At 40.3% G+C, this 22,197-nt stretch overlaps 1 protein-coding gene across 1 annotated transcript in view; it reads left to right on the top strand.

The window, feature by feature from the left end:
- Positions 1-22,197, top strand: part of LOC131060069 (uncharacterized) — a 47,878-nt gene that overhangs the window by 22,141 nt on the left and 3,540 nt on the right. The gene's annotated exons all lie outside the window — the stretch shown is intronic.

Below are 22,197 nucleotides of genomic sequence, written 5' to 3'. Positions count from 1 at the left end.
TCAATGAATGAATAGCAATAGAAGTTAAGTTCATATAAAGAATTCAGTTGACTATGCAAAGTACTTAACAATCAGCCAAATACTAGTAGTATGAATATGCGAATTTCACCATAAATCATTAAAAAAGACCTTTCATTCATCTAAAACAATTAAGAAAACTTAAATTTTGACTTGAAAAGATGGATAATCATGCAAATACTCCATGATAGAACATAAAATCACCAAGCTTCAGTGTCTTATATTAATCCAGCAGCAAAGTAGCAACAATTCTCCAAATCTCTCATCCCTTACAAAAGAGAAAATGGCATCTTATATAGAGCTCCAAATACAAATAAAGGGCCAAGATCAATCTAAAATCGATGGCCAAGATTGAGATAACAAAACCCTAATTAGGGTTAGTTGTAACGAACTAACTAATTACCAAACTTAATAAAAAACCAGCCAATAAAAGATGAACACCTTCCTTGGCACAAAATGCAAGGAAAGAGAACGAATGGCAAAATTCCATGCCAATAGCATTGCAACAATCTTTCTTTTAGGAAAATGTTCCCTCTGTCTCTCTCCTTGAGAGCAAATACAATGAACTTGGACATGATTGTCTCAAGCTCTTCCACGGATACGCTTGGCATGATGTCAAGCTTGAACTCAATAACATCCAACGTTTTAGCACAAGTAGCAAAGATTCTTTGCCATTCCATTTCTTGTTTTCAAAAAATTTCCATGAAGACTATGAATGAAGAAACACTGTTCAAGAGATTTGCTGAAAAGCTTGTAGCTGAAAAGAACTTGCATTTCACTTTACTTTGCAAATTTTCAACACTCAAGCCATTCTCATCAAGTATCTCTTACCCATACACTTCTCTGATTGACATACGAAGGTGATCCCGAATTCCCTTAAGCATCTCTTCCATTCTGATACAATCATCCTTCACCTTTTCAAGAGTTTCCTTCTTAGTTATCAAGACACAATACCATCGACTAAAGTCATAAATTGTCTTTTCCTCCATCACCCCTCCATCTACCAAAGTTTGCTTAGGAATTTCTTTCAATGCTTGCAAAAGTGGGATAGTCTTGTCTTGAATAACTTGGAAGTCATCTCACAATTCTATTGTGTTATGAATCTGACACAAGAATGATGTGACTTTATCATATGTTTGCACAAATTCTCTGGTAAACACATTTGCTTGGTCAAAGGTACCTTCAATCTACCCCTTGGTTGTTTAAGCTTTCACACTTGTCTCCTCGATGCCTTCAACTACTTCCTTGGAAAGTATTTCTGGAGGGACAAATGTCTCACCTTGTCGGAGTGGCTTTGTTAAACATTGTATATAGTCCACTAACTATTTATTTTCTTTCTTCAATTGTCTTTTCTTTTCGTTCAACATTCTTAATTGATCTTATATGTTAAAGACTGAACCTTGTAGCTCGTCAACTGCTTGACTCTAAATGATAGGACCTAGATCAATCTCTCTTATATCATAATCTTAGGCTGTGATCTCTTCCCTAGGTTTATTAAATTTTGGGGTTGCCACTTGTACTGTTTGAGAACCAGAATTTCATTTACAATTTTTGAATATTTCTTAGGTTTCTTCTTTTCTTTAGTTTGATACACCCGAGCTAAGAGAGTATCCAAATCTGTCACTTCATCAATCACTGTTATAGGCTTCTTCTTCATCCTCTCCTTTAGCCATTCCAGTACTTGGCTTAATTGTTCATCATCTTCCTCCAATTCAGCTTGCTCTTGATTTCCTCTTGAGGCTGTGATTGTATATTCATGCAACTCTTCTTCAATTGCCTCAATGTCCATCCCTAGCATCTCTTCAATAGTATTTGCTTGCTGATTGTATGTAGTATCTTCATTGTGAAGTGGTGAATTGACTTCCACATCCTTTTGCTGGATAGTTTCGTTTGATTCATTGACACTCCTCCTATCTTGCAAATTTGGAGTAATTCCATCTCCTTCTTGGTATATGTATCTCTCTTTTGAAGCTGCATTCATATCCACAAAGAGATCTACCTCTCTTATGGAAGAAATGCTGATAGTAGACTGCTTAGTTGCTGACTTATGTCTCTTTTGCTGCATTGGTTCATCACGTACTCCTTTCCTCTTCTTTCCTTGAGATTGTGAACTCTTGGGAACATCTCTTTCTCTACCATGACTCCCGCTTTGTGTATTTACATCATTTTCTGTGATTTCATCTTCGGAATCCTCAGAATATTTATATTTTGAAGATGATGATTCTTCTATGTCCATCAATTCATAAGTTAAAGGGATGCGTTTTTCTCTTAGCTTGTCAACTTGATGAAGAATCCATCTCTTAGTGTTATCTATCACTGGCTGATCAATTATCTTAGGTTGAGTAATCTCCGGATCAGACCAATCTAATGAAGGAAGATGTCTACCTTTCTCCTTGTCAAAATGCTGTAATATAACCCTATCATCTTCCTCAAGCTGATCAGGCACACACGATACCTTTGTAAATCTGATCAATTCAAGTGATAACCTTGAATACAGTCTTTTCCTTATCTCATAGTCATCTATTGCATTGGCCCAATGATCTTCAATGTGCATGAGATGAGGGAATTTCTTTCCATTCACTGTCTTGTCGTTGTGGTAAGGATCAAAATTACTTCTTGCAGTGTGTGTCTTGAGATTATAATATTGCAACTCCTCTTCAGATCCTTATGCCACTTGTAAGGTAGGACATGTTTCAATGGACTTCCCTATCATGATGAGGAAAGTCGTTCTTGCCTTCTTCTTTTTCTTCTGAATCTTATCATACTCTAGCAAATGCCTTGATAACTCTAGTAGCACCATCCTATATGTAGGATTTGTATCCTTAGATAAGTGAATTTAGGGAACTGAATTTAGGGAATTGAATGTACTGTTGTCATTTTATGACACCCTTGATCCATCAGTAAGAACCGATTAGAGATACGATCCATGGACCAGTGCTGCCCCAATTGATCAAGGAGAAAAGCAGAAGAATTATGAGGTGAGAAGTGTTGTCTTGTTTGGGGGAAGTGCCTTCCCTTTGCTTCCCTTTTTTTTCATGTTCCACGGAACTCCTGAACCCCGAGGTTTCAAAGTTCCTTCTCTTTGCCTTCTCTTCTTCTCTCTCTCCGGAACTCCGGAACCCCGAGGTTTCGAAGTTCCCTCTTCGTCTTCTTCCCTTCCCCGGAACTCTGGAACCCCGAGGTTTCGAAGTTCCTTCCCTTTGTTGCCTCTCCTTTCTTCTTCTCGGAACTCTGGAACCCCGAGGTTCTGAAGTTCCGACCTTTCCTTCCCCCTCCTCTTCAGTTCTCTGGAACCCCAAGGTTCCGAAGTTCCTTTCCCTTAGCCCCTTTCTTTTCTCGGAACTCCGGAACCTTGAGGTTCCGAAGTTCCTTCCCTCCTTGCCATTTCTCTGTTCTCCGGAACTCCGAAACCCCGAGGTTCTGAAGTTTTTCCCCTTCCTCGGAACTCCAGAACCCCAAGGTCCCGAAGATCCTTCTTTGTCTTCCCCACTTCGGGAACCTGAGTTTCTGGAGTCCTCAAACTTCTTTCTGGCTGGCAACACTCCTAGATGGCGTGATCAACACTCAAAATTTTAAATGCTTTGACGACTTTTGTGATTTGTGCACCTTCTTTTGTGGAGCTACAGGGGTGCATTTAATGATTTTGGCAGGATTTCCATCAAGAGAGGTATAGGGCCATGCTTGTTGTGGTAACTTATGTCATGTCTGCATGCTTTGACTTTGGAAGGTTAGTCAATCCACCCTTCTCAGGTTTGCCTTTTCAGGGTATGGCTAGGTTGCTTGCATGTACAGAAAGTCAGGTGCATGCACTTCCCTGCACACACAAGGGTCATGATCACTCTTGTAACCAATTTTATATATGAAGGCTGTTAAGCCTCATTGTAAAGGGTTCTCTCCTTGCTGACTTGAGCTATTATATGCTCTTTTACTTCTCTTGTATTTATGTTGCATTTTGCAACTGTAAGTTTGGCCATTGGCCTTATAATGAATTGAAATCACCATTTTTGCCTTCCTTCAACTTATGTATGTTGTGTACGTTTCCTTACCTTCATCATAGGTGTATATTTTGTGGCTCTTCTCTCATATATGTTGTGTTAACTTATTTCTGAGTGTGACTTGTGGGAAACCTTCTCCTCTCTTAACATTCAGCGAATTCTAACCTCCATACATGCGTTGGGGTCACTCATACAACCGAAGTTTGTGCATCTCCTAGGTATTTTAGTTGATTCTTTGTGTCGTTTCGGGTAGGGAGAGAAACAATCTCTTCTTGGTGCATCACCTCCTTTTATTTTAAGCATTTTTCTCTTCCCTTTTCCTCTGCAAGTTGTTAGGATAGGCTTAGGAGTAAGTTTTGAAGTGTTGAGTTGGTTCAACACCTGCACCTGGATTGAGAAGGAAGTCGGCCTTCTCCGGAGATTCAACCCCCTTGCACAAGGTCTCACACTTCGGGGTTGTTTCCATGTTTCACGAGGTTGCTGAGTTGATAGCTCAGCAAGGGTGCAAGCTTTTGTGATAACATGTACCATGAACCATACTTTTTGATCAGATTCATAGCCTCCTTAGACGACCTCATATGAATGCCTCCTTGTAACATTCTCACAATATGCATTGTGAAGGCGTCATTCACTCTCTTGTAGTGAATAATGTTGTGCAAATGTAATTGAGGATAGGTGTCATATGCCAACATTTGTCCTTCAACAGGTCCAATTGGTGCTCTACAAGTTAGTCATATGTATTTGCAATATCTAGCTAGGATATACACCACATATGAGTTCATATAAAAAGTCTTTGTTTGCTCTATATCTTTCAACTATTCATTCAGGTTGTCACTCAATAACTTAGCCCAATTGATGATCTTGGCTCCCTTTTAAACCTCTTTGATGTAATACCACATCCAATGCTCATATGAAGAAGCTTGGGGTGACCCCATGACTCTGTTTAGCATCATGACCAATTCTCCAAATCCTTCCTTGAAGTCAGATTTGAGAAGCTTCTTTGGTAACCTCTTATGATGATGTCTACGTTCTTTGATCCACTCATTGTTGATAATCTCAGCACATTTTTCAGGCCTACTATCATATAATGCTAAGGCATCCTTCTTGCTCTTGTAAACCATGGAGTCATCTATAGGAAGATCAAATACTTCAGCTCTTGCTGCCTCTATGAAGTAAGCTAACACTTTACCATTGGGTGCCACAATTTGTCTTTGTTCCAAGTTGTAGTGCTTGGCACACTCTACAATCAGCTCACTACGTTGAACTGTAGGGGGAAGCCAACAATATGGGAGATGCCATTCTTTGTCAACTTTCTTACCATCTTGGAAGTATTGTACTTCCCTTTCCCAAGCACTCGATCTCAAAAGTCATTGATGTCAATGTGACCAAGGTTGGTGTCACCAACTTTTCACCATTGAGAGGAGAGCTTGGATTCCAAGAGTACTCCTCTAAACTCATCCTTCATTTGCACGTGCCTCCTGTTACCTCTAGTCCTTGCTCCCAACAGCTATCTGTGAAACAAGTTATTTTGTATTACAAAATTGATATTGCTTGAGGTTTTTGATGATTAAATGATGATAAAAGGTCAGATTGTACACCTCTTATGCATTTAAGTCTGAAATGAATTGCAGTGAGATTGATGCAAAGGATGTGAAAAAGAGTAAGCCCTAATCAGTCCTCAAGCAATGAAATCTGAAATAAAATGCCACACAAAACCCTAGTTTAAACTTAAATCTCAGCTTTCCACATACCCCAATGAAAAGAAAACTTGATTTTTCTTTAGAAGTCAGATTGCAAACTGAAAATCAATTTGCAATAATGAAATTACAGTGCTGAGTCAACTAGATCAGACCTGAAAATGATGTAAATAACTCAGACATTTGATCTTATAATAAAATTTTAACCCTAGCGTTTCTTGAAATCCACAGCAAATGATGATCTTGCCTCAAATTCAGGTTCATAATGAGGTTTTGATTGATGTTGATGGCCTGATTTTGATCAGCCTTGCCTTTAGGACTGCCACAGACCCTGTTATAATTTGAATTTCAAATCTGCCAAGGTTCGAACTTGTATCTATGCTGCTTGATGCTTGTCTTAAATCTCTTCAGCTTCTCCTTAAGATGCCTGATTGAATCGTCTTGCTCGGATCTGCAGGTATGTTCGAATTGGATAGAATGCTTTGAATGGTTGAGCAAATGAAATGCTCAACCCATTCATATATAGGCGTTTCAACCACCAAAGGAGGTGTCTTTTCATCTTCAAGGTCGACTTGACAAAAGACAAATCGTTTCATCTCCTTCATTGAGCGCTTTTCTTCATGTGGCCAACTTAGCAAACCTTGCAACTTGACTTAGGAGCATCTTGCTAGGGTGGATTTTTCACATCTATTTGCACACATGAGGGCGCATTTTTCATGCTTTATTGTCCAAATGAAGGCGCAAATCTTAGGTTCAGTCGCACAAAATGCTCCCTTAAGCGCATTCTAGACATTTATTTACACAATTTTCCTTGCTTGGGTGCATTTTCAATGGTTAATTGCACAAAAACTTAAAGGAGGGTGCATTCTTGGCATTCATTTGCACAAAGGGGTAAGGGAGGGCGAGGGTGCATTTGCCATGGTCAATTGCACAAATTTTAGCGCAAATCCTAGGCTCATTCACACAACATTTACTTGTTTAAGTGCATTGTCCATGTCCATTTGCACAAAAGGAGGGGCGCAAAATTGAGGTTCATTCACTCAATCTTGGTTGCTTGAGTGCCTTTTCACCTCTCATTTGTACAATTTAGGGCACATTTTGCCCTCTCATTTGGACCATTCTTGCTTGGGCGCATTTTTCATGCCCATTTGCACGATTTTGAAAGTTAGGTGGTCCTTGCCAAGACTCAGTGAAATTTTCATTGCAAACCTCAAGTTCACCTCTCCTCTTCATCAACTTTTGCCACCTTGATTGATATGTTGCTAGGTTCTTGTGAAGTTCTAAGTGACTTAGAGGCTTTGATACCCCTTCTAGGTTGGGTACAAATTCTAGGTTCATTTGCACAAATTGCCCTTGATGAGCAAGCTAGTATAAGGACCATGACTTAAGCAAAATTTTAACTTAGTCAAATGTTCTCTCCAAACTTCCACGAGTTCATTGCCTTCATTCTTCGCTATTTGGGTGTGTTTCATCATTGGAAGGTAATTCTTGACAATCATGCCTCAATCTTGACCTTTGCTATCCTAAAACCCTAGGACCTACTCATGCTTATAATTGAGATCCTGGTGACTTCGTCACTTCTTAAGGTCAAACTTCATACTTGGAGCATAAAATTGATTGCTAGCCACCTTAACCCTAGGAAATTGACACAACTGGGAAGAAAAATAGGGGGTCCCCATTTGTGATGGGGTGATGTGTGAAAAGGTCACAACAAAGTGGACAGTAAAAAGTCATCTATATAATGTTTAAGGGTCTTTGGCTGTGAGGTTTATGTTCATGTGGAAAAAGAAAAGCGGTCTAAGTTGGATTTAAAGGCACAAAAATGCATTTCATAGGATATGGTGAGATTATAAAAGGTTACAAGGTTTTAATCCACTAACCAAGTCAACTTTTTCCCTAGAGATTTCATTTCAAGCTTTTCTTGTACTTGAACAACCAAAGGAAATGACTATTGGTAAAACAATGCACATTGATTTGAAGATGAAGATCAAGTGGGAGTTCTCAACAAATTGAAGAGGTAAAACAAGAACCTAAAGAAGAAAATGTCTAACAAAAGAAAAATCCCATACTCCACCCAAAATCCAATTGAATCGACAGGTATAGCCCGCTTAGTATTTTTCTATATGGAAGCTATTCTTTCAAAATAAAGTGAGTCCTTTATAGAAAGTGAGTCTTTTACAGCAGGAAGCTATAAAAGAGGAGGTGATGGCTCTAGATTCATGTGACACCTGGGATCTTGTTCATTGCTCTAAGGGAAGAAAAGCCATTGGTTGGAAATGGATTTACAAAAAGAATTTTGGAGCAAATTGCTCATTAGAGAGAGGTACAAGGTTAGATTGGTGGCCAAGGGCTACTCCTAAAGAGAGGGAGTTAATTTTGATTAGATTTTCTCTCCTATTGCTAAATTGTCTTTGATTAGATTTCTCTTATTCAGTGCTGTAACTTTTGAGGTAGAGCAAATGGATGTCAAAACTGCATTCTTACATGGGGATCTCAAAGAGGAAATTTAGAGCAAATGGATGTCAAAACTGCATTCTTACATGGGGATCTCAAAGAGAAAGTATTGATGCAACAGCCAAAGGGGTTTGAAGTAAAAGGATAGGATCATTTGGTATGCAAGTCAAAAATGTCTCTCTATGGTTTGAAACAATTATTGTGGATGTTGTATACAAAGTTTGAATTGTTTGTGGTATAAAAAGTTTGATTCATTTGTGATGAAATTGGGCTTTGTTAGAAGTGAGGAAGATGTTGCCAAGAATAATCATTATGTTATGTTGTTATGTTTATGTTGTCGTCGGTAATAATGAGTTACGGCGGTCAGTTAGTTAGCCGACGGGTAGGTAGTTGGAGTCGCGACGGTTGTGTTGTACCCCTTCGGGTATTATATATTGTGTACCTTTTCTTCGAAGTAGGATCATGTTAGTCGTGTCAGATGTAATGTTATAAGCACTTATTGTACATGGACTGTGGAATTAATACAGAGGCTGATTATTTAATATATTTCCATTATGTTCTGTGCATTTACTTTCTGCATTTAACCGTTTACCCGAGAGGGCAAACATTTGGCGCCGTTGCCTAGACGAACTCAGGAACGGAAGACACAGATGGCGCACAGACACAACGGGCCTACTCGTCGGTGAGATTGACCCAGAGGCCGACAACGCGCAAAGGGAACAATCGTCGTGGGACGCAGAGCGTGATGGCAAGAGGCGAAGGGGAAATTGCAACCTTGTAATAATCTCAACACACTGCTGATATAAATTGTGGCCGAAAGGCAAAATAAAAAATAAAAATAATAAAAGTTTTTTTGTGTACATGGCGTGTGTTTGTTGTGTATGGAAGTGACTTATGCCCAATAGACTAAATAAGGACAAAAATAAAAAAGATACAGAGTGACGAATGGGAAGTGGCACAAACCGCGTTGAATCTCAGACAGCAGATAGAACGAAGGCGTAGGCTAAGGCAGCTTGCCGAGGGACGACCAGCCGAGGGGTTGCCCGAAGGGAACCCAGGAGGTGTCACGGAGGTTGCGGAGGTAGAGATAAACGGAGAGAACTACACTGTCTACACTGTTGTAGGGCTGCCAGAAGGAGTCACGGAGGGTGCCGAAGGAGAACTCTACAGTTCGCCAGAATACCACCGTAGGGTAAGACGCTGCGAAGAGTTGGTGGAACAAACAAGGCGAAGTCTAAACTTGATCGACGCTACCAGAGACTTGCTAAAGAATTTATCCATTTCAGAGGACAACCGGAGGGAGACAACCAACCGGAGGGAGACACCGGAAGGTGACAGTACGACTGAAGGTGCCGAGGGAGCACAAGGGTACCGTACGGGAGGCAATTTGTTTGGTTTGGTGTCAGCAACTTTTTTCGGAGGACCCATGAGTGGAGGTTCAGTTGCAGGAGGCGGAGGATCGCCAGGTACAAGAACACAAGGAATTAGAGGAGCGAGACCCAGCGGTGGGATGGCGAGTAAACAAAAATTGCCAAAGTTCACAGGGGAGGGCAAGGAAGACCCCTTACAGCACTGCCGTACATGTGAAACCATTTGGTCCGCCAACGGAGTAACAAACCAGGATGACTGGGTACAACAGTTCCCAGCCACGTTACGAGGAGTTGCCATAGATTGGTACTCCGATGTGGACAAGCAAAAAGTGGCCACGTGGGGCAATCTACAGAAGGAATTCACGGGGGAGTTTCGGTTGCTCCGTGATGACAATGAAATTGTAACGGAGATATACAGTACCAAACAAGGCACCAAGGAGAGTACGGGCATACAGTCGGAGGCTGAAAGAACTCTTGGGTAAAATGGAAAGCCAACCCACAGATGGATTGAAGAAACGATGGTTCGTTGAAGAGTTGAAATCCTCCCTACGGAGGAAGATGAAAATTGTACCCCCGACGTCAATTGACGATGCTTATAATAGGGCGATGGACCTGGAGAGCGAACACAAAACATCAAAGAAGAAGAAAAGTAATAAATCCTCATCCGAGGACGATGACTCTTCACAGGAAAGCAGCAACGACGACAAGGCTGGCAAACGGATGCAAGCACTCCAGAAAGACATGGAGCGAATGAGAAAGGAATTCAAAATAATGAGAAGCACTGGTCGGAACGAAGGGGACATATGGTGCACTGAGTGCAAAGAGGAAGGGCACACAAAGGGTACTTGCCAAAAGAAGGCATTCTGCGAGATTTGCCAAGTGATGGGACACTCCACCAAGGAGTGCCCATACAACATGAAAACCCGAGGTACGCAAATGAACCAGGTGCTGGTCACGGAGCAGGCCACAACATCCGCACCAGCAGGTACCGGCCAACATACTAACACAACGGCATCATCTGGAGGATACCAGGACAACAGACGCGGCGGCGGAAGGAATAGTAACAATACCAATAACGGAAGCCGTATCTAGTATGACGCCAAGGGCCGGCCAATTATCCAATGTAGGGCCTGTAATCAGTGGGGGCACTTCGCCCGTGATTGCATGAAGGAAGCCACCCCTCAGCACCTTTGTCGTTGGTGTGGGCCAGGTGACCATGAGGACGCAAATTGCCCATAGGCAGGGGTTAATCTCCTCAACATTGAGAAGGTTAAGAAGACTGGTGAGAAAAAGTACTGGCGATCACCCGCGCCCAGGCGAAAAAAGCCACTTATCCCGACCCCCGTACGGAGAAGGAGAGATTACGGGAGGCAAAGGCCAATATTGAACGTGAGATAACGACCGAACGACGGGACAACAAGGTGGCGAGTACATCATTCCGTACGGAAGTGAAAAATAACATCATTGGGCAAATCTTGCAGATGGAGGTGCCGATAAAGGTAAAAAACCTTCTAGACTCTATGCCACAATTGAGGACTGCCATCCTCACCAATGTGCAAAGCACCGCATTGTCGAGTACACCACAGGTAGGGGTTCCCGCCACCGCATTGTCGAGTGCACCACAGGTAGGGGTTCCCGCCACCGCTTCGAAGAGTACACCACAGGTGGAGGTTTCCGTCAACCCTTCGACTGACCTGATGTTACTAGCCTTGAGCAGTGGTAGACACCTAGCTGTCGTAGAAATGGGTATCTGTGGGACAATTCTGAAGGACACCATTGTGGACGGGGGATCTGGGGTGAATGTACTACCAGAAGAAACATGGAAGTGGCTGGGGAAGCCCACCCTGTGGCCACCCACATTCAACCTGGTGGGAGCGGACCAACACGGCATTAAGCCACTCGACCTGTTGATGGCCCAGCAAGTGACAATTGGTACGCAACCATTCTTGTTAGATTTCGTGGTTATTCCCTCGAAGAAGAAAGGCTATGATGCCATCCTAGGGAGAGCGTGGTTGATCAACGCGAGGGTAAACCACAACTGGAAGAAAAATACACTTTCCATGGAGAAGGGAGGGTGGAAATATACCATTGACCTACACACCCAAGATGTTGGCGAAGAGCTCGCCTCTTCCGACTCAGACTCAGAGGACTCTAATAAAGGGGAAGGGGGTCCCAATGAAAGCAAGGGCAACAACGTGATGGAGCTGAACAGTGAAGGGGTGCTCGAATTGGAGGGATGTTCTGAAGATGAGGTATGCTCACTTAACGGGCTCTTCCACTGGCAAATGGAGGATTACGAAATGTTCCAAAGCTACAGGCTCGAAGTAGAGGAACTAGAGCAACCAATAGAGGTGTACCTACCAGAATACATAGAATATTGGAAGGGAGACGCCCCAAACCTCGGTGACACAGATAATCTGAAGAACAATTGTGTCGACAACGATTAGAACCCTGTGTGGAAGGCCGCTGCCTTCAAAATCTTTATTATTCTTCTTCTTCTTATGTACGGGAAGGAGACCGTGGTCCCTGTAGAATTTGTGGTTCCAAGTCTTCGGATGGCCATTGAAAATAGATTGGCCACCAACGGGCCCAAATTGAAACCCTACCACGCCAAGTGCACAGGGGACCCGAGGGGGCCAGACAAACACCCAAGAGCCCGGAGGGGGACCTAAGAGGATGGAGGGGGACTCGAGAGGCCAGGCAAGCGACTCAAGAGGCACAGGACCACAGCAGGCGGCTCTCGGGCGAGGAAAACCGAGAAGGATGAAGGGCAATCCCAGAGACAGGGGACCCAAGCAGACAACTCTCTAAGACAACTAAATTAGGAGATGAAAAAAAAAAAAACGTACGGTCATATGGCAGGCAACCGCACGGTCAAAAAATTATATATATATAAAAAAAAAAAAAGGAACGGACCACCGTACAGCGGTGGTAACACCAACGGTGACCACCGTGCGGTGGGCCACCCCGGCGGTGGCAACACTGACGGCGACCACCGTGTGGTGGCAACACCGACGGCGACCACCGTGCGGTGGGCCATTGGCGGTGGTAACACTGAAGGTGGATGCCAACCGCACACGCCAACCACGCACTGCCAGTCGCACACAAAGCCGCACAGCGGCTTCGTCGTCATGGTCCGCCGTATGGTGGAGGGTAGGCCGCATGATTGGAGGTGCCAGTGCTGTTGTTGACCGTACAAGGAGGTTGTATGGCCGAGGTGCCCAAAAAAAACAAAAAACGACAACGACTAGATTTAAAATGATTCGCTAGAGTTTGAAGCCAGGACATTGGAAATTCAGAGTGGAGAAGAAGGGTTTTGGCATCTTAAAATATCACTAAAATGCTGTGCGCCATGGACTTTCGTATGGTTCTGAGGGTTGTAAATTGGTGTTGGCGGCGGGGGCGCTGCCCCTCAACCCCGCCCTGTATTGCGACAAGGAGCGCACCTGGGGCACTGCCCTAGGACCCTGCGAGGGGCACTCGACCCCATGAGGGGCGCTGCCCCAAACCCCATGAGGGGCGCTGCCCCTCAACCCTACTGGGGGCATTGCCCCCAGACCCCCAGTTTATTTTTGAGCTACAAAATACCACGAGAGGTGTTGTGCTTGTCCATACTGTGAGAAAGAAGCCTGCAGCTAAGCATTGGCGGGGAAGCCATAAGCCGTAGAGGGAGACGGATTTGGAGGTTGCGAACAAACAGAGTTTGAGGGAAGGCATTGCAGGTCCACGCAGTTGTACGACAACAGGGAGTTATTTAGTTCAGTTATTAACCTTTGGGGAGTGTGATGAAGGATTTGAGGTGTCTCCTAGCATTTGTGCCAGCGGATTGTGGCCACCTCCAGGCATGACTGGTACGCTTTGAGGAACTCGGAGTATGTCTCGGCTGGACGTGAGGTTGCCTTGGTGGATGCACAGAGGGATCGAGAGGAGCTAACCACCAGGTTGGAGGCAATAGTCGCGTGAGACTTAGTTCAGCGTATCCAGGAGTTAGATGCCGGGAGAGCAGCACGGGTGGCTATCGAGGACAACTTGGCTAGGGAGACAATATCATTTGAGTAGCAGTTGGTGGAAGCTGAGACTGAAAAATGTGTTTTGCAGACAAGTTTGGGTTAGGCACGGGAGGACTATGATGGCAAAGGAAGCAATATTGGTGAAATCCACACTTGAGCATTGGATGGTAGCAAAAAAGGGTTTTCAGGCGAGGACGCAACAAGTGTATAAGATCTGGGCCCGACTGGCGTCAATAATTCCTGTCGTTCATCTCTATTTTGTATTAAGTTGTCGGAGTCGACTTCTTTTCTTGGGGGGGATGATGTTGCCGGGAATAATCATTATGTTATGTTGTTATGTTTATGTTGTCATCGGTAATAATGAGTTACGGCAGTCAGTTAGTTAGCCGATGGGTAGGCGGTTGGAGTCGCGACGGTTGTGTCGTACCCCTTCGGGTATTATATATTGTGTACCTTTTCTTCGAAGTAGGATCATGTTAGTCGTGTCAGATGTAATGTTATAAGCACTTATTGTACATGGACTGTGGAATTAATACAGAGGCTGATTATTTAATATATTTCCATTATGTTCTGTGCATTTACTTTCTGCATTTAACCGTTTACCCGAGAGGGCAAACAGAAGATCGTTGTATTTATGTTAGTTGCATTGATGATTGGATACTAATCATTGCCTTGTATGCGGATGATATGTTGTACATACTTTGAATGGAAATCAAGAGGTGATAGAGTTAACAAAAAGCTTTGGTTGACATAGGGTAAGTATGTTGAGACTATTCTATGCAAATTTAATATGCATGATTGTAAGCCAATGAATATTCCTTTACTTGAAGGCACTAAGCTTACATTAGACATGTGTTCCAAAGCTGAGGATGATTTTGAGAACATGGCTAATGTGCCTTATGCTAGTGCAATTGGTAGCCTGATGTATGCAATGGTATGCACTAGGTCAGATATTGCCCAAGTAGTGGGAGTTGTAAGTAGGTTAATGTCTAACCTAGAAAGAGAACATTGGAATTATGTTAAAAGTGTGTTAAAGATATTTGCAAGGTACTTTTGATTATTGTTTAGTTTATTCATACAGGGCTATGTTGATGCATACATATTGGGCCATTGATCTTTTGACCAAAGAAGCAAAAATCGCGAATAATTGTAAAAGTCTTGAATCACCGGCGGTTGCAATTTTTTCCCTCTAAAAAATGCCGATTTTTTCTGACATTGTGGTCAATGGCTTTGACCATACGTTTACCCTTTAAATGCATCATTTAAATCTCGATGAAATCGCTATCTCACACTGCATTTTTCTTTTGTTATAGAGTTTTTTGGCAAAAATGTAGAGGTAAGGTTATGTGTTTAGGGCTCTAGAGGTTTCCAGTTCTCTTTGAAGTGATATCCTTGATGTCTTGGAACGACTTAGCTCACATGAATAAGAACATGGAAGCTCATTCTTCACACACTGAAATTCACTACATTTCATCTGTTGATATTGATATCTTTGGTAGGCCGTGCATCTTGGGGTAAGCATTAATTTTTTATTTTGTCTTGATGTAGGGCGTGGGGGGGAACTAAGTGTAGTTATTGTTCTTTTTATGGTATGCGTTTATGAGCTCCTTTCCTATTTATAAGTTTTTTTATTTATTATTTCCCTCGAGCATATTTGCCTCAATCATGGAATCAAAATTACTCATAAGTCATTTAATATTTAATGTATAATTATCAATTAATATTTTAATATTTATCATATTTGTATTTTTTATTAAAAGTCTAAAATAAAAATTTAAATTTTCAATTTTTAAATCGATAGGTTTTAATATGTACTAAATTTAATTAATTATTTCCATTTTTAATTATTAATTTTAATATAAATATAATATAATAATAAGTTAAATATTATTTTGTTTTTAATTTTTAATTAATAGTTATTAATTATAATATATCTATAACAATATAATATATTTTATTATATTATATAATAACATAATAATAATTAATATATTATAATTACATTATTACAATATAATTCAATAATTATTATATTGTTATTTTTGAAGTCCATTTTTTTCAAAAAGTCTTATACTTGTGGTTTTCTGGTTTTTCCCCCAAAAGATTTTTGCTGCTATGATCTAGACAGTTAGAGGTCCACTAGTGGCTGTGTATTTACTTTGTTTGGTGGTGAAGTGAGGTGGATGAACAAGAGGCAACCCATGATTTCTTTGTCCAATACTGAAGCATAGTATATGGCTGATACACATGCCTCCAAGGAGGCGGTTTGGTTACAGAGGTTGCCTGCAAGTATTGGGTTTGATTTTAGGACCATTCAAAGTGGATGTGAAAGTCAGAATGCACTTTGTTAGGCAAAGAATCCAATGTACCATGCTCACACAAAGCATGTGGATGTTCAATACCATTTTGTTTGAGAAATGATTGAAAGTAGATAGGTAGAGTTAAAGAAGGTGGAAACTAAGAAAATGTTGCAAATTTATTGACCAAGCCTGTTAGCACAAAAAAAAATTGTTGGTACAGGGAGGCCATGGGCCTTGTTCCAAGTACCTGATCTGTTTGCATTTCTATGGATGTCTTTACACTTTATGATGTCAAGTTGGAGAATGTTGGGATAAGGTGCTATCATCCTTGTAAATCTTATGTGATTGTATTGATGTCCCAATTATATGTTGTAGATGCATTTATAAGAAAATTGTAATTAAATTACTCTGTTTCTTATTCCTTCATGTAGATGCCTAGGAAGGGAATGAAAGAAAAAAAGATGACTGTTGAACTTCCAAAGTTTGGTGCCTATGATAGAGATTTAAAGGAGGGTATTAGAATGATGTTTCACATTACAGAGAAGGAAAACCAATGGCCAAGGTGTAGGGAATTGAAGAGGCAGATTTGGGCCCATGAATCTTCTCTACATCTGTATATATTGGGGTTCTTGGATGGTGTGTGGTGTGAGGTGTTTTTAGAAGTACACAAAAGCAACTAGAATTGGGAGTAGAAGAAAGATTGTTGTATATGTTTCATGTATATGAAGATTAATGCAATCTTAACTTCTTTCCTATGGAGTTTTTTCCCTTAAGGGTTTTCTCCATGTAATTCCAGTTTTATGTGTTGATTCTATGAGGATTGCCAATCTTGTTAAATCCCTGATTTCTGTCATAACCTCCATTAACGGTATTCTACAATTAAGGTCTTTTAGATGAATGGTTTTTCATGATCACAAGGGTTTGATTTCAGATTTCTAATTAGGTTTCAGATTTCTATTTGTGGTGTTTACCTTTATTCGTAACACTTTCTAGATGGACTTTACAAGATCCTTCACGAACCAAGAGTAAATACCTCAATAGAGTTAAATCAGATTTGAGTAAACATCATAGCATTTAAATAGGTCCAATGAATTTCATTTTTTCTCTTAGTTGCGCTTTGTCATTCAATTCTCTCAAGCAATCAATCATTCCAAGCATTAGGTGACTCAGCTATGCATTGCTCCAAGAGATGTCCAAGTCAGCACCAACTGGTTTACAATTGTCCTATTAACTGCCAAGTGTAAGAGTTCAAGATAATTTAATCATGCTATTATAATCCTGCATAGAAAAGAGCAGAATCACATGTTTATTTATTATAAACAATTAAAATCATTAAATTAACCACGTCCTTATCTAAGTTTAGCTCCAATATAAAAGGTCATTTAAGTTTGTGCAAGTTTTATTTTTCTTTGATTTGGTTGGAAGGATCAGATCTCCTTTGCACAGCTTCTCCCCATTCAAGGAACTTGAAATTTCCTATAATCATTTGGCATCAAAGCATAGACCTTGAATTACAATATTTTTTGTTATGGATACCCAGCTTGGTGTTTAGTGCCCAAGAATTCATGGCTAGTTCGCAAGGGGGCCTTCATTATCTTTGTAGTTGTAGGTAAATTGATTTGGAGACAAGTTATCAAGTTTGTTCGGGCTTGAAATTACATATCTCACTGATAGGATGACATGATTACTCATAAAGGGCTAGGTGGCAAGTGTTGTGAAAACTATTAGTACAAAAAGTAACAATGAAAAACAATAAATGAAAAGTACATAGATTTACATTGAAAACCTGGTGATGTACTAGGAAAAACCAGACAAAGGTCTCACAATATTTCAAGAATATTTTATTGTTACATCAATCTGCACTTCATAACAAAAGAAACATGGCAGATTAAACACGTCATATGGCCAAAAATAGTAAGTCCCCAAAAAAAATTCTACAATTCACTACCATGGAACTTGTCATCAATTGTTTAATGAATGCTTGAAAAAAAAATTGACTTCATATTAACAGCAAGAACATACCTATATTGGGTAAAAACACCCACAGGGAACAACAGTGAAGAATAAGACCACAAAATGGTGAAAGCAAAAGTATAAGACATTTGTTTAGGTGGTTAGCCATGGGTTATTAAATCTTTTGGTGAGACAATGTGCTCATCCAATGACATAAGATGATAAAGTGAGATTTGATAGCTAGGGTCAACCAGTGAAAGCAAAAATGTCGGTCATTAACATTTAGTTGTTTTGCCTATGAGCTGACCTGTGGACCTCCCCTCTGCCCTCCTCCCCAGTCATGAATAGAAAGGTCAATAGTGCATTGTTGTTTCACAGCGATCTAGTGTAAAGGCTTGTTAAGTGGTTGGGAGATCCAACAATGATGGGGATTGTGCTTGAGATAATGGTCTTGAAGCATCGAAAGGGTGCCAAAGATGTTTACAAATGGCTTGGACGACTAGCTGCAACCAATAATATTGTTCCATGTGCCTTCCATGCACATGTGCCTGATTTTTATGTCACTCACCAGCCTAAATAAATTAAATGGCCCGCCAAAGCCATGTCATTAATGCACACGTGGGATAATTTGATATGCCCTTCTATGATGTGGATCAATATGAACACCTAATAAACTAAGTGAATGACACCTCATTCTAGGTGGATTCAACAAAGTTAATGTGTACCTTTTACTTGTGGGTCCCAACTGTTATACAATAATAGGATCTGATAGTCTAACAAAAGCTAAGCAAGATTTACATTCACTGTTTAAATGGGGAGAATGGCATTGTAGGTGCTTAGTTTATCTGTTTCTCAATGGCCATTAACATGACATTTATGGCTCAATTAATGAGCTACAACCAATAAAAATCGTCAATGTCACCTTGAAACACTAATTTTTTGTAGGGCCACAAGCTAACTCAAAGAACAACATAATTATCAATTAAAAAGCAATCATGCATCTGCTTACCTTAGAGCCAAGGGCATTGGGGGATCAAGCATGAAAAAAATTGTAATGGTTTTGCTCAATTGATATAGAAGGCTTGTCCACATCTATTGATATTGTGACACGTAGCACTTTGCATTTGAGATCAATGGTAGCAGGGAAGCGATACAAAGATTGAAACAAACGGTAGGCTGAGAGGTCAATGTCAGTTGTTGGTTGCATCATTAGCATTGCTAAGTGATAAATGCAAGTTACCACGCAGTTAGAATACAAAGCATAGGGCCTAGAAGTATTAAAAAAAGGCTTGAGGTATGTATGTTTAAATGATTTAGTGTTCCATGAATGCTTGTCAAGACAAAACCATAGGTTTGTACACAACATATAGAGCTAAGGAAAAACTAGGAAGTTCATGGGCCTAAAATGGAGTTCTTAGATTGATCATTAACATTGCTCACAAATGATTTAGAAAGGGCAATAAAAGCAACACCATGTAGGCTTCCTAACACCTTAACCAACTATCAAGACAAGGTAAAACCAAGAGGACTAGGCACAAAATAAAATTAGGCATGAAAATTTAGTGACCTTAAGTCCAAATTGGTTTTAAACATGTTGGTGCATCAATAAAACTCTTGCCACAGTGCAATGAGCATTACCCTAGTTGTCATAAAGCACATATAATTGTACAACTTCTGTCTGCACCTTGTTGGCATGGATTTAAATCTACAAAAGGACAATGGAAATGAAAATCAACTTTGTATACAAAGTGAAATGCTGATCAATAGAAGCATTCAACAAACGAGCTAGATTTCTATCTTTCTATATTGAGAACAATATTTCCACTCAAAAACCATTCCAAACTCGAGGGAAATTGGAAAGCAAGCTTGATCAATCCACTAAAAGCACATTACACCAAGAAAAAATTCAGGCTGAAAAGGTTTGAAAAAACCATGACTTTAGACCTAGATAGCCTAGGCTCCTAGACAAAACCCAACAACAAATAATTAAAGGTGGCCAAATGCCCACAAAATGAGCTGTTGGGAGTTGAAAGCCCTAACTGCACTAGTTAAGATCCCAAAGGCAAGCCTTGATAAAGAACATGCCAAGAAAAATAGGACAATTTAATTCAAGAATGGCTTTCAAAACTATTTGAAACCTGCAAATCCAAGTTTGTGGAGTGGAGTGAAGAGACCATCTTTCATTCAGCTTTTGTACCTTAAGCAAATGGGGAGAGAGCCAGGTATATTCCCTGTGAGTGTATTTTAAAATATAAGTGGTAGGATACCACTTCTAACCCTTCCACCAATGCTTAGTGGAATGTATGCCAATTTGTTTGTGTGAGGAGGAACTATTTGTAGGATTTCTTGAAAGGACTCTTCTTGATTGCCTAAATTATACTTGGCTTTAGCTTTAGGTCATGAAAACCAAGAGAAAGCTGCTTTTAAAAAAAAGATTAGTAATGGTCTTTATGCCTTTAAAAAAAAAATTAAGAGCATGAATCTAGAGCACCTCCACAAGTGGCACATCATGAAAAGTGATAACTAGGGATCACCAAAAGAAATGCTGGTTGAATGAAATTCCATCATTGAAGCCAGCATCAATCCATAGAAGCCAAGGTTTAATAGCTTTCCAAGCCTTCCAAATACTTGACTATAAAGGTGCCTTGAAACTTGATAGGCACTTTCATGATCATATGGAAGGCTGGAAGAAATTCTATGAATAAGAAAAGTCTTCCAAGCCTCATTGCCATCCAATGCCTTGATAATCCACTAGCAAAAAGTGTTATGCCTTGCCACTATATACCTAAGAGGCCAAGGCTACTAAAATCCCTGGGACAAAATTCCCAAGTAACTCTATGAAAGCCTTTGCCTTGCTTTGAAATGGTGCAAATAAAGTTGCAAAGAAGCCATTTAACTTCTTGGGAGAGGCCTTGGAAGGAGCCCAACATGAAGAATGATAAAAAAGGATAAACACAAGCACCTTTGATCAGATTTTGAACATCCTAGCTAGAGAAGGTGGCTTGGTGATACAATAGACAAGTTTCTTCTCAACCATATCAAGTAGAAATAGTTATTGGGAAGGAGATGCCTAGAAGGCAAAGTGAATGCCCAAGAAGTGAACAGATTTCTTTATGCTCAATCCTTTTCCAACCAGAGGGTTGAAGGCAAGCAGGAACCAAAAGGAAGGATTACCTACGACGCTCCATTTTCTTCCATTGAATGCTAGACCCTGAGAGACAAGAAGTGTCAAGGCATTGAAGTGCATGTTTTAATTTGCTTCATCCTCAATAAGGATAAGAAAGGAGTCATCCACAAAATGACCTTTCACCAACTGTTGAGAGGAGTTAGTGAGAAGCAAAATACTCTTGGACAAGCTTATGAGAGATTGCATTGGCAAGGAGATAACTAAATCCTTCCACTGCAAAGACATACAATGTAGGAGCAAGTGGACAACATTGGCAAATGGATCAAATAAAGGCTAAATTGGTCTGACTAAGTACCATTGATATTAAGGTAGGTGAATGCATCTGAAAGGAGCATTTGCACAGACTGAAGAAAGTGAGGGTCAAAACTCAAGAGCATACAATATCGTGCAATTGAAAGGCCAGCCCATCCTGTCATAGGCTTTCTTAAAATCGATTTTAAGAGATTAGGATCTTTTGGCTCAACCAAACTGTGAATACAATTGGTTTTGTTGCAATAGCTTGGAAGACAGTCATCCCAAAAGTTGGCTGGTAAAGGAAGTCTTATTCGCACAAGGATTGAAGTTCATAATCCAGAAGTTGATTCTTCTGTTCTTATCTAAAGACCATATGCTTTTTGGGCCAATTATATGGTTTGTATAACTGGAAAACCATATTTGATTTTTGCCCAAGTTTCCATTTCTGGTACGGGAAAAGAAATATATTGGGTACAGAATGGCTGTATATATACATTTGATATATCATATAATAATTATTAATAATGACATTTGAATCTTCGATAGTGTGATATTTCATCATTGATCAATGATAGTTATAAAGATAATATTAATTGTCAATTGATAGTTCAAAATTTTAATATTATGTCATATATCATATAGGTCCAAGACTCCAAAGTCAAGATTGAAATGAAAATCATTACAATTGCAAAATTTGAAAATAAAACAATCAAAAAATCTGTATAAGGCCTTCACTCTTAATTGAAAAATTTAGGATTTTCTTTTGATGTTTTAATGTTGAAAAAATACTTTAAAAATTATGTTTTGACATTTATTTATTTTCAAATCAGTGTTGTGGTCGCTGGTGCATTTGAGATCTCATGGGACTACTTGAGAGCGGCTAGCATTCCCTGGCCACTCTTGGGCCACTATCGTCACAGAACCCATACCCATGCCAGTTTGGTACAGGACTGGGACCTGAGGAAGCATCTACAACTTA

Source organism: Cryptomeria japonica, chromosome 8 (genome assembly GCF_030272615.1).
Source record: "Cryptomeria japonica chromosome 8, Sugi_1.0, whole genome shotgun sequence".
Taxonomy (NCBI): Eukaryota; Viridiplantae; Streptophyta; class Pinopsida; order Cupressales; family Cupressaceae; genus Cryptomeria; species Cryptomeria japonica.
The sequence above is the reverse complement of the archived record's forward strand: the minus strand, read 5'-3'. Positions and strand labels throughout refer to the sequence as shown.